This window comes from Ovis canadensis, chromosome 10 (genome assembly GCF_042477335.2).
Source record: "Ovis canadensis isolate MfBH-ARS-UI-01 breed Bighorn chromosome 10, ARS-UI_OviCan_v2, whole genome shotgun sequence".
Lineage (NCBI taxonomy): Eukaryota > Metazoa > Chordata > Mammalia > Artiodactyla > Bovidae > Ovis > Ovis canadensis.
The window spans coordinates 44,382,018-44,390,923 of record NC_091254.1 but is presented as its reverse complement, the minus strand read 5'-3'; positions in this window follow the sequence as shown (position 1 = coordinate 44,390,923).

Below are 8,906 nucleotides of genomic sequence, written 5' to 3'. Positions count from 1 at the left end.
ACTAACACTTTCACACATCAAAACAATAATTTTGTGGATGCTGTTGACACTAAGTTGCTTCAGTCGTGTTCTGCTCTTTGTGACCCCATGGACTGTAGCCCACCAGGCTCCTCTGTCCATGGGTTTCTCCAGTCAAGAATACTGGAGTGGTTTGCCATTCCACCCTCCAGAGACTCTTCCCAACTCAGGGATCAAACTTTCATCTCTTGTGCTTCCTGCATTGGCAGGCAGATTCTTTACCACTGCATCACCTGGGAAGCCCAATATTGTGAATATGTTGTGTTAAATAAAATGTATTAGTAAAATTAATTTCACCTATTTCTTTCTACTTTCCTTAGTATAATGACAAAATTTTTAATTACATGTGCAACTTGTGTTGTATTTCTATCGGACAGCACTGATGCAGAGGTTCTATGGGTGCTAGCAAAATCCCCCAACTGAAAGAACTGCTGGACCTCATCCCAAGCACATGTCTCTGGGTAATGACTCCTGCAGAGGATACTGAAAAATATGCTGCTAAAATTGTCACAAGAAGCAAACGGATCCTGCCTAAATCTGGGAAAGAGTTCTTTGAAGCTTGTTACCATGCGATCATTAGAGTGTTTCATTAAGTATTTCTGATCACAGATGTGGCGCATGATTAAAATATCATTTTTCCGGTCACCCTAGAGGTGAGGGTTATCTGAATATGGAGAGCAAAACAGCTTGTGGAGCTGTTGTATAAATGAAATTACTAGAAAGCAGTGCACTCGATTGCATATTGGCTTGGGGGTTTATTCTTATTAAAATGTTTAGATAGCAGTTTCTGTTCATTTCTGCAGAATTGCTCTCCAAATTAAAAACTTGGCTTGGCACACCAATAGACCAGAGTCCCAGGGGAGGTTTAACCTCCTTTTTTCTTGTTATCCTGGCCTAAGCATTTCAATGCTGGGCTGATAGGTAGTGCAGATTGACTGTACAGAGCAAATGTATTAAAATTTACCACAGCCCCTCAAATTGGCACATTCCCGTCTGACCTGAAGTCAGCTCAGGCTTCAAAGAAATCAGAAAGTTCTACCTATGGAAAAGCAACAGCTCTGTCTCCCTTTGGATAATTTTTGAAACCAGTTTTTAATGGAAATTGGCCTCAATGGTTGAAGAAGTTTGCTGCAAAAATGGACTTGCTATTAATAGACTGGAAACCATAAACATAATGAAAGGAAACACAAGCCTTCTCAGAATTCCAACTAATAACTGCTCAGCCAGTCAACAAGAGGGGAAAAAATGAAGATTTGGTGTGTGATTACTTGATTCTGTATATATACGTTCAGGCTCTCATCGTCAATGCCATGGCCACCTGGATGTGGCCACATCATCAGCTAGAAAGGTCGAAAAGTTGATTCTCACCTGGAGCCAGGAGACCATGCCCACCACGCACACAGCCTCCCTCCCCCACCCCTATTATATACTCACTGATGCACCCAGCCAGGGACAGATGACGAGCGCTGCTTGCATGACTGATGCCATGGGGCTGGAGATGCTTGTTATTTACAGCCTCTGAAAAAGGCTGGGGTGGGAGGAGGGTTGGAGGGAAGTGTGTGTGTGTGTATGTGTGGGTGTGTGTGCATGTGTGCTTGCCCAGTAAGAGGACGAAAACCACAATAGTGTTCTGTGATTCAGCTGACACATCCTTTCTGTCACCCTTTCAATCACCTGGTTAATGGGGACCACAGAGAGCAGAGTTAATGAGTGACCCTCGTCTCATGTTAACCCTCTGTTTCAAAGCTGTTCCTCTCATGAGTTCTCTGCTTTCATTCTTCCCATGTGGTAGGGCTGTTACTGAGATAGGAAGTGGGTCTCCAGGAAGCTGAGAGTTGCTTTTCTGGAATGTTCCACCTTTCCTCAGTGAGGGATTCTCAACAGGCGTGTTATCATGAAACAGGTCAAATAAATCTCTGGGCACAGGGCCTGACTTTGATAAAATGCTAAAAACAAACAAACAAATACATGTATGAGCCATTCTTTGTTACTCTTTTCACTCTGTTTATTGCTCTGTTGGAAGCATTTGAAAGCATGGCACAGAAAAACTCCTGCCATTGAGAGATGTCAGTGTTTGGTTCATTCAGACCTGAAACAGGAGAAAAGAGGAAAGAAATGCCATCAAAAGACAAAAAAGAAAGAAAAGAAGGGAGAAAAAAAATCAATATAAAACGAAAATGATAAGAGACACTTTAAAGCATTTGAGGAATACAGAAGACGTTGCTGAGAGCCATTTAGAGCTTCATGCAACACCCAGGGAATAGATACTGGTGTAACAGAGACTCTTAGTCTCAAAGAGCCTACCTTTTATTTGGGGGAACAGAAGTGTTTATGAAAAGGTGGTCCATAGTTTAAGCTATAGTGGGTAGGATCAAAGAGGAGGTTGTGACTGCCATCCCAAATAGTCAGGGTAGGGAGGAGGGAACCCAGGAGGACTGATTGTGGGTTTGTTGAGGGGAATGGTGCTCCGCTCTGTGGTGAACTAGAGGACCCACAAACCATCAGCTTACCTGGGTACGTCTTACCAGACCCTGGAGATTGGACTCATTTAGTTTTACAGAGTAGCTATAATCCTGGTGGTGCAGAGGTTAAAGCGTCTGCCTGCAATGTGGGAGACCTGGGTTTGATCCCTGGGTCAGGAGGATCCCCTGGAGAAGGAAATGGCAACCCACTCCAGTATTCTTGCCTGGAGAATCCCATGGATGGAGGAGCTTGGTGGGCTACAGTCCACGGGTCGCAAAGAGTCGGACACAACTGAGCGACTTTACTTTCACTTATGATCTAAGATGTTTATATATTAAGACAAACTCGGATGGATATATTATGTTAGGAATGCACTCTTTCACATGGGTTCTTAACATAAGACACACATTTTGAAAGCAACATCTCCTTCTTTGTATTTGAGTCACCCTCCTCTGTAGTTTAAGGAGTCTATAGTGGAGATGTTTAAGAGACACTGGTCTGTGAACATGGGGAATCAGCAGAGATAATGAGTAAACCATTGTGACCAGAGAGAAAGATTTCCTGAAAAGGAAAGATTTCCTGAAAAAAGAAAGATTTCCTGAAAGGAAGGTCCATGGGTTAGGTCGTGGAGACTCAGTTGCCAGAAAGTCTGTGGGATCTGGATGATCTCAGAGAGTTGTTGAAAAAGGGTTATTTTTTGTTGTTGTTGTTCGTTTGTTTGTTTTTTGAGAGAGAGAGAGGGAATGATGACTTGTGCAGAGTTTTAATAGAATAATCTGGCTGCTTTGTAGAAGACACTTGAAAAAAGAACCAGCCAGACATGGGAGGAGAGACAAGCTGGAAATAATCAGTAGGTAAGGATGTCAGGAGAAATATCAGTAACCTCAGATATGCAGATGACACCACCCTTATGGCAGAAAGTGAAGAGGAGCTAAAAAGCCTCTTGATGAAAGTGAAAGAGGAGAGTGAAAAGTTGGCTTAAAGGTCAACATTCAGAAAACGAAGATCATGGCATCCATCTATTTCATGGGAAATAGATGGGGAAACAGTGGAAACAGTGTCAGACTTTATTTTGGGGGGTTTCAAAATCACTGCAGATGGTGACTGCAGCCGTGAAATTAAAAGACGCTTACTCCTTGGAAGAAAAGTTGTGACCAACCTAGATAGCATATTCAAAAGCAGAAACATTACTTTGCCAACAAAGGTCCATCTAGTCAAGGCTATGGTTTTTCCAGTGGTCATGTGTGGATGTGAGAGTTGGACTGCGAAGAAGGCTGAGTGCCGAAGAATTGATGCTTTTGAACTGTGGTGTTGGAGAAGACTCTTGAGAGTCCCTTGGACTGCAAGGAGATCCAACCAGTCCATTCTGAAGGAGATCAGCCCTGGGATTTCTTTGGAAGGAATGATGCTAAAGCTGAAACTCCAGTACTTTGGCCACCTCATGTGAAGAGTTGACTCATTGGAAAAGACTTTGATGCTGGGAGGGATTGGGGGCAGGAGGAGAAGGGGACGACAGAGGATGAGATGGCTGGATGGCATCACTGACTCGATGGATATGAGTCTGAGTGAACTCTGGGAGTTGGTGATGGACAGGGAGGCCTGGCGTGCTGCGATTCATGGGGTTGCAAAGAGTCGGACACGACTGAGCGACTGAACTGAAGGATGTCAGTGGGCTTCCCAGGTGGCGCTAGTGGTAAAGAACCTGCCTGCCAGGGAAGGTAGACATAAGAGACTCAGGTTTGATCCCTGGGCTAGGAAGGTCCCCTGGAGGAGGGGATGGCCACCTACTCTAGTATTCTTGCCTGGAGAATCTCATGGGCAGAGGAGCCTGGCGGGCTGCAGTCCATAGGGTCATACAGAGTCAGACAAAACTGAAGCTACTTAGCAAGCACACACACAAGGGTGTCAATGATCTAAAGGTAAGATGGCACCTGGACTAAGATGATAGCTGAGGGGCTAGAAGATGTAACATCATGAATAAAAAATGGAATCCATGCATGGTGAAATGAGAGCAGGGAATGGAGAGGGAGAATGAGGAGCTCCTGGTTTTGAGCTTGGATGAAAGAAGACACACAGTTCAATCAGGTCCCTGTCATTCCCCCACCACATTCCAGGCCTGAGTCTAGGTGCCGGGCATCAGCAGTGACTAAGAGACGAGACCCCTGCCCTCAAGGGATGTTCATCCCAGTGGGAATCTTAAAGACTTGAAGGGGTAGAAGAAGCATCAGAGCAAAGTATAGGTGTTACTCGCTCAGTCGTGTCTGACTCTTTGTGACCCTATGAACTGTAGCCCACCAGGCTCCTCTGTCCGTGGGATTCTTCAGGCAAGAACACTGGAGTGGGTAGCCATTCCCTTCTCCAGGGAATCTTCCCGACGCAGGGATCAAATCCAGGTCTTCCGTATTGCAGGCTGATTCTTTACCATCTGGTATTGCAGGCGGATTCTTTACCATCTGAGCCGCCAGGGAAGCCTGGAGTATAATGGGTCACAAAAGCCCAAGAGGGGGCAGTTTCAACTTATAGTTGTGTGTAAAATTGTCATGAGAAATAAACATCAAAAGGAAAACACTGGAACACTGGAAAGCCACTTTTAATAAGGAGAAACGAGAATCCCTACATACCTGATCATCACCGTGATGAAGTCTTTATCACTCTCTCACTGTGAGCCAGGTTCACGTGCTGTTCATGTGCTCTGTAGGCCTGATCTTATTCAATCCTTTAATGACCCACAGGTGAGGACATCTGCCCCAGGATAAATAACTAGAGAGTAGCACGTCTGGGAGTCAAATTTGTCTATCTTATCTTAAAGCTATTACGGGGAATTCCCTGGTGGTCCAGTGGTTAGGACTTTGCACTTTCACTACCAGGCTCCTGGGTTCAACTTTGTTGGGGAACTAAGATCCCACAGGTCTCACAGTGGGGGGGTCAAAAAAAACCCAACAAACTATTGTTAACTGAATTTATCCAATAAGGCTGAGCACCACTCCAGTAATTTGTGTTTATGATGTCACTGAGATATTTAAGGTGGGTGAGAGTTAGTTCTATCCTCAGACCCCATTATCATGTTATTAAAAAAACAATTATCAGGCCAAATCTGGACATAAGTACAGACATTTATTAAAGTTCTGTTGGAAGCATCTGAAAGCACTTGAAGCATAGCACTTCCCTGTCCTCCACTCTCTCCTGGATTTTGCTTAAGTTCCTGACCATTGAGTTGGTATTAGGCAAGCAGAAATTTTAACCAGTGGCAGCTCACAGGACCGTCTTTGACCTCAGGGCCATCCGTATGGACATGACCCCTGGCCGTACTGGACACTACAGTGTGGATTGGGAGCACCTATACAGGTTTTTACCCAGTCTTCCAAACTGGAATATCTTTAATTCTACCATTGAGTCCATTTCTGACATTCATCATGTAAACTAAAAAGACTCATTTTTGCCAATAAAAACTCATTTCTGACATTCACTATCTTAATTCACAAAGCCTCAGGTGATGCTGGAGATGTGAAGAGCCAACAGCTTTCTGATATGTTTCCAGCTGACCACCCCCTGAGGCTGAATTTTCTATTAAAGCAACTTGATGCCCTGAGAATTAAGCTTCAACTCATCCAAACTCATGTTTCCGTTCTCAGTGTCAAGCTCTTTTCAAGTAACTTATGGACGTTGTAAAACAAACTCATGCTCTTAACTGCTACTCTGTAAAACCCGTCATTTAGATTTTTTAAAATTGATAGAGATAAACTATAAAGTACCTGTATTATTATTTTTTTGACCAGGAAATCTTACACTCATAGCCCAGGCAAGAAACAGCTTTTGTTATGGGCAAGACATTGCACTGAGAGCTTCATATCTTGGTTGTTTAGTTGCTAAGTCATGTTTGACTCTTTTGTGACCCCATGGACTGTAGCCCGCCAGGCTCCTCTGTTTGTGGGATTCGCCAGACAAGAATACTGGAGTGGATTGCCATGTGCTCCTCCAGGGGATCTTCCTGTCCCAGGGGTTAGACCCGTGTCTGTCTCCCTCATTGGCAGGTGGGTTCTTTACCACTGAGCCAATGAGGAAGCCCAGAGGGGTTCAGATACATCTGCTCATTTAATCTTCAAAATCAATAGATGAGTGAGGTGTCATTAACCCATACAGCTTTACAGTAGAGATGAGTATTAGAGAGAGGTGATCCTGATCTCAGAGCTCAGAACTGATATATGTGTTTTCATGGTCTGGATCTCCAGGGTGGGAAAGCTTGAAAACCCTGAAATTATGCTCAAAATGTGCATCTGTGGACATCTGTGTTGTTCATGTTTCTGGGTATGGCTTCCCAGGTGGCTCAGGGGTTAAGAATCCACCTACCAATGCAGGAGATGCAGGAGACACAGCTTTGATCCCTGGGACAGGAAGATCCCCTGGAGGAGGGCATGGCAGCCCACTCCAGTATTCTTGCTTGGAGAAGCCCTGGGACAGAGGAGCCTGGCAGGATACAGTCCATGGGGCAGAAGAGAGTTGGACATGACTGAGCACACAGCCTGATGGGGGTTGGGAGGGCCTTGGTATCGGTCTATGACTTTGGAGGGGGTCTCCAAGGCTTTCACCACGGGGTCTGAATTGGTTCAGCCAGGATCCAGCTGCCCATTGTAAGTCATCTTCCTAATGGAGGCTTGAAGCAGATGCTTCATTTCCTCTTCCCCAGACAGACATATTGAGCTGGGTCTTTTAATCTAAAAACTCAGCATCATTGTCCTAATTTATAGAAAATATGTCAGGCAAGAAAAATCACATTCATAAGAAGTCCATTGATTCTTTGTATTTCCCAGTGTAGGACCTTATTCAAAGAACGGGATGGCTCCTCATAGGTGAAAAATAAAAACCCAGGTCTTTTTCTTACTGTTTGTTAAGGAAACGGACTTGAAGGAATTTTCCTGATAATGACCTTGCAATCCTTCCAGACCTGAAGGGATTTCCAACTTTATATGGTTCCTGGCTGTTTGAAAAAATAACCTATTCCCATATTTATTTATACCAAAGCGAAATGATTATGTTTGCCTTCCTTTGGTGAGGTATTGACAGAACAGATAAGTGAGATATCTTACTGTCACTAAGGGCTTCTCTGGTGGCTCAGATGGCAAAGAATTCACCTGCAATGCAAGAGACCTGGGTTTGATCCTGCAGTCAGGAAGATCTCCTGGAGAAGGAAAAGGCAACCCACTCTAGTTAGCATTCTTGCCTGGAGAACCCCATGAACAGAGCAGCCTGGTGGGCTATAGTCCATGGGGTCAGAAAGTGTCAGACACGACTAAGCAACTAGACACGCACTGCCACTAAAAACCAAACTGGCTTGAAAAAGAAGACAAGTAGAAATAGAGGAAGTAAACTTTCTGAAAAAGTACTTTATCCTTCTATCTTCCTTCTGAGGTCTCTTGAGTCTTCCTGAAACAGTATTTCAGGAATTAGTACAAAAAGAAAATACATGGTTTCTTTGATCTCAAGTTATACACATTTATCTTTAGAATTGCCTAAGATTTTTTATAGAAAAAGGTGTAAAGATTTTGCAAAAACTTGAAGCATATTGCCCAGCAATCCGCTACCTTACCACCTGGCTTATACTCTAGAAGAGAGGCTAAACAAAGTAAATGCCTGACTGTCCTTTGAGGCTCATCGACCCCTTATACCAAGAATTCCTGTGAATACTGGAGGTTTGCTCCTTATAATATGAGAATTTGGTTCTATTAATGCAGAAATCCATGAATTTCTTACTCTAATACTGAGATGTGCAGAATTGAAAACTGTTTTGGGTTAGTAGATCAGACCTGAGAGAGAAATTGGTGTGGAAATCGATTTTTCCAAAGCCTCCTCATTTCAAATGCAAAACTGCTTTTATCTGGTTGCTTCTGGGGAAATAACCGCTGGGAGGTAATGAATGGGAAGAGACATGGAGATATCTAGGCTTCGTGTTGGCGCTAATTCCCCTGCCACCACCAGCCCTAGGGAATGCTGGGCCTGAGTCTGAGCTCCAGGGAAAAGTCTTCTCCTGCAGTCAGCCCGTGGCCAGTAGGCATCAGGGTCACTTGCTCAGAGGTTTTCACGGTTGTTGCTGCTTCATGCTCATCCTCTTGATCCCCAGGTTCCTTGAGACCCTCAGTCCCTACACATATATGAACCCCAGCAAAAAGGGAGACATTTCAGGCTGGAAGACAGTAAGATGGCCTTTCAAAATGAATGGCTTCCTCCTTCTTCCCACACTTAGAGCATCTCCATTCCCCACTATGTCTCCTCTAAGTATTTCATTTCTGTTTATACCCAAGCTCCACAACGAGACTGTAAATTCCATGAGACAGAAGCCTTTCTCTCGCCTTTCTCATGTGTTATTTCAGCCACAAGCTGTGAATACAGCAGACGCCCACTGAGGACTGATGGATTAATTCCTCCCTTTG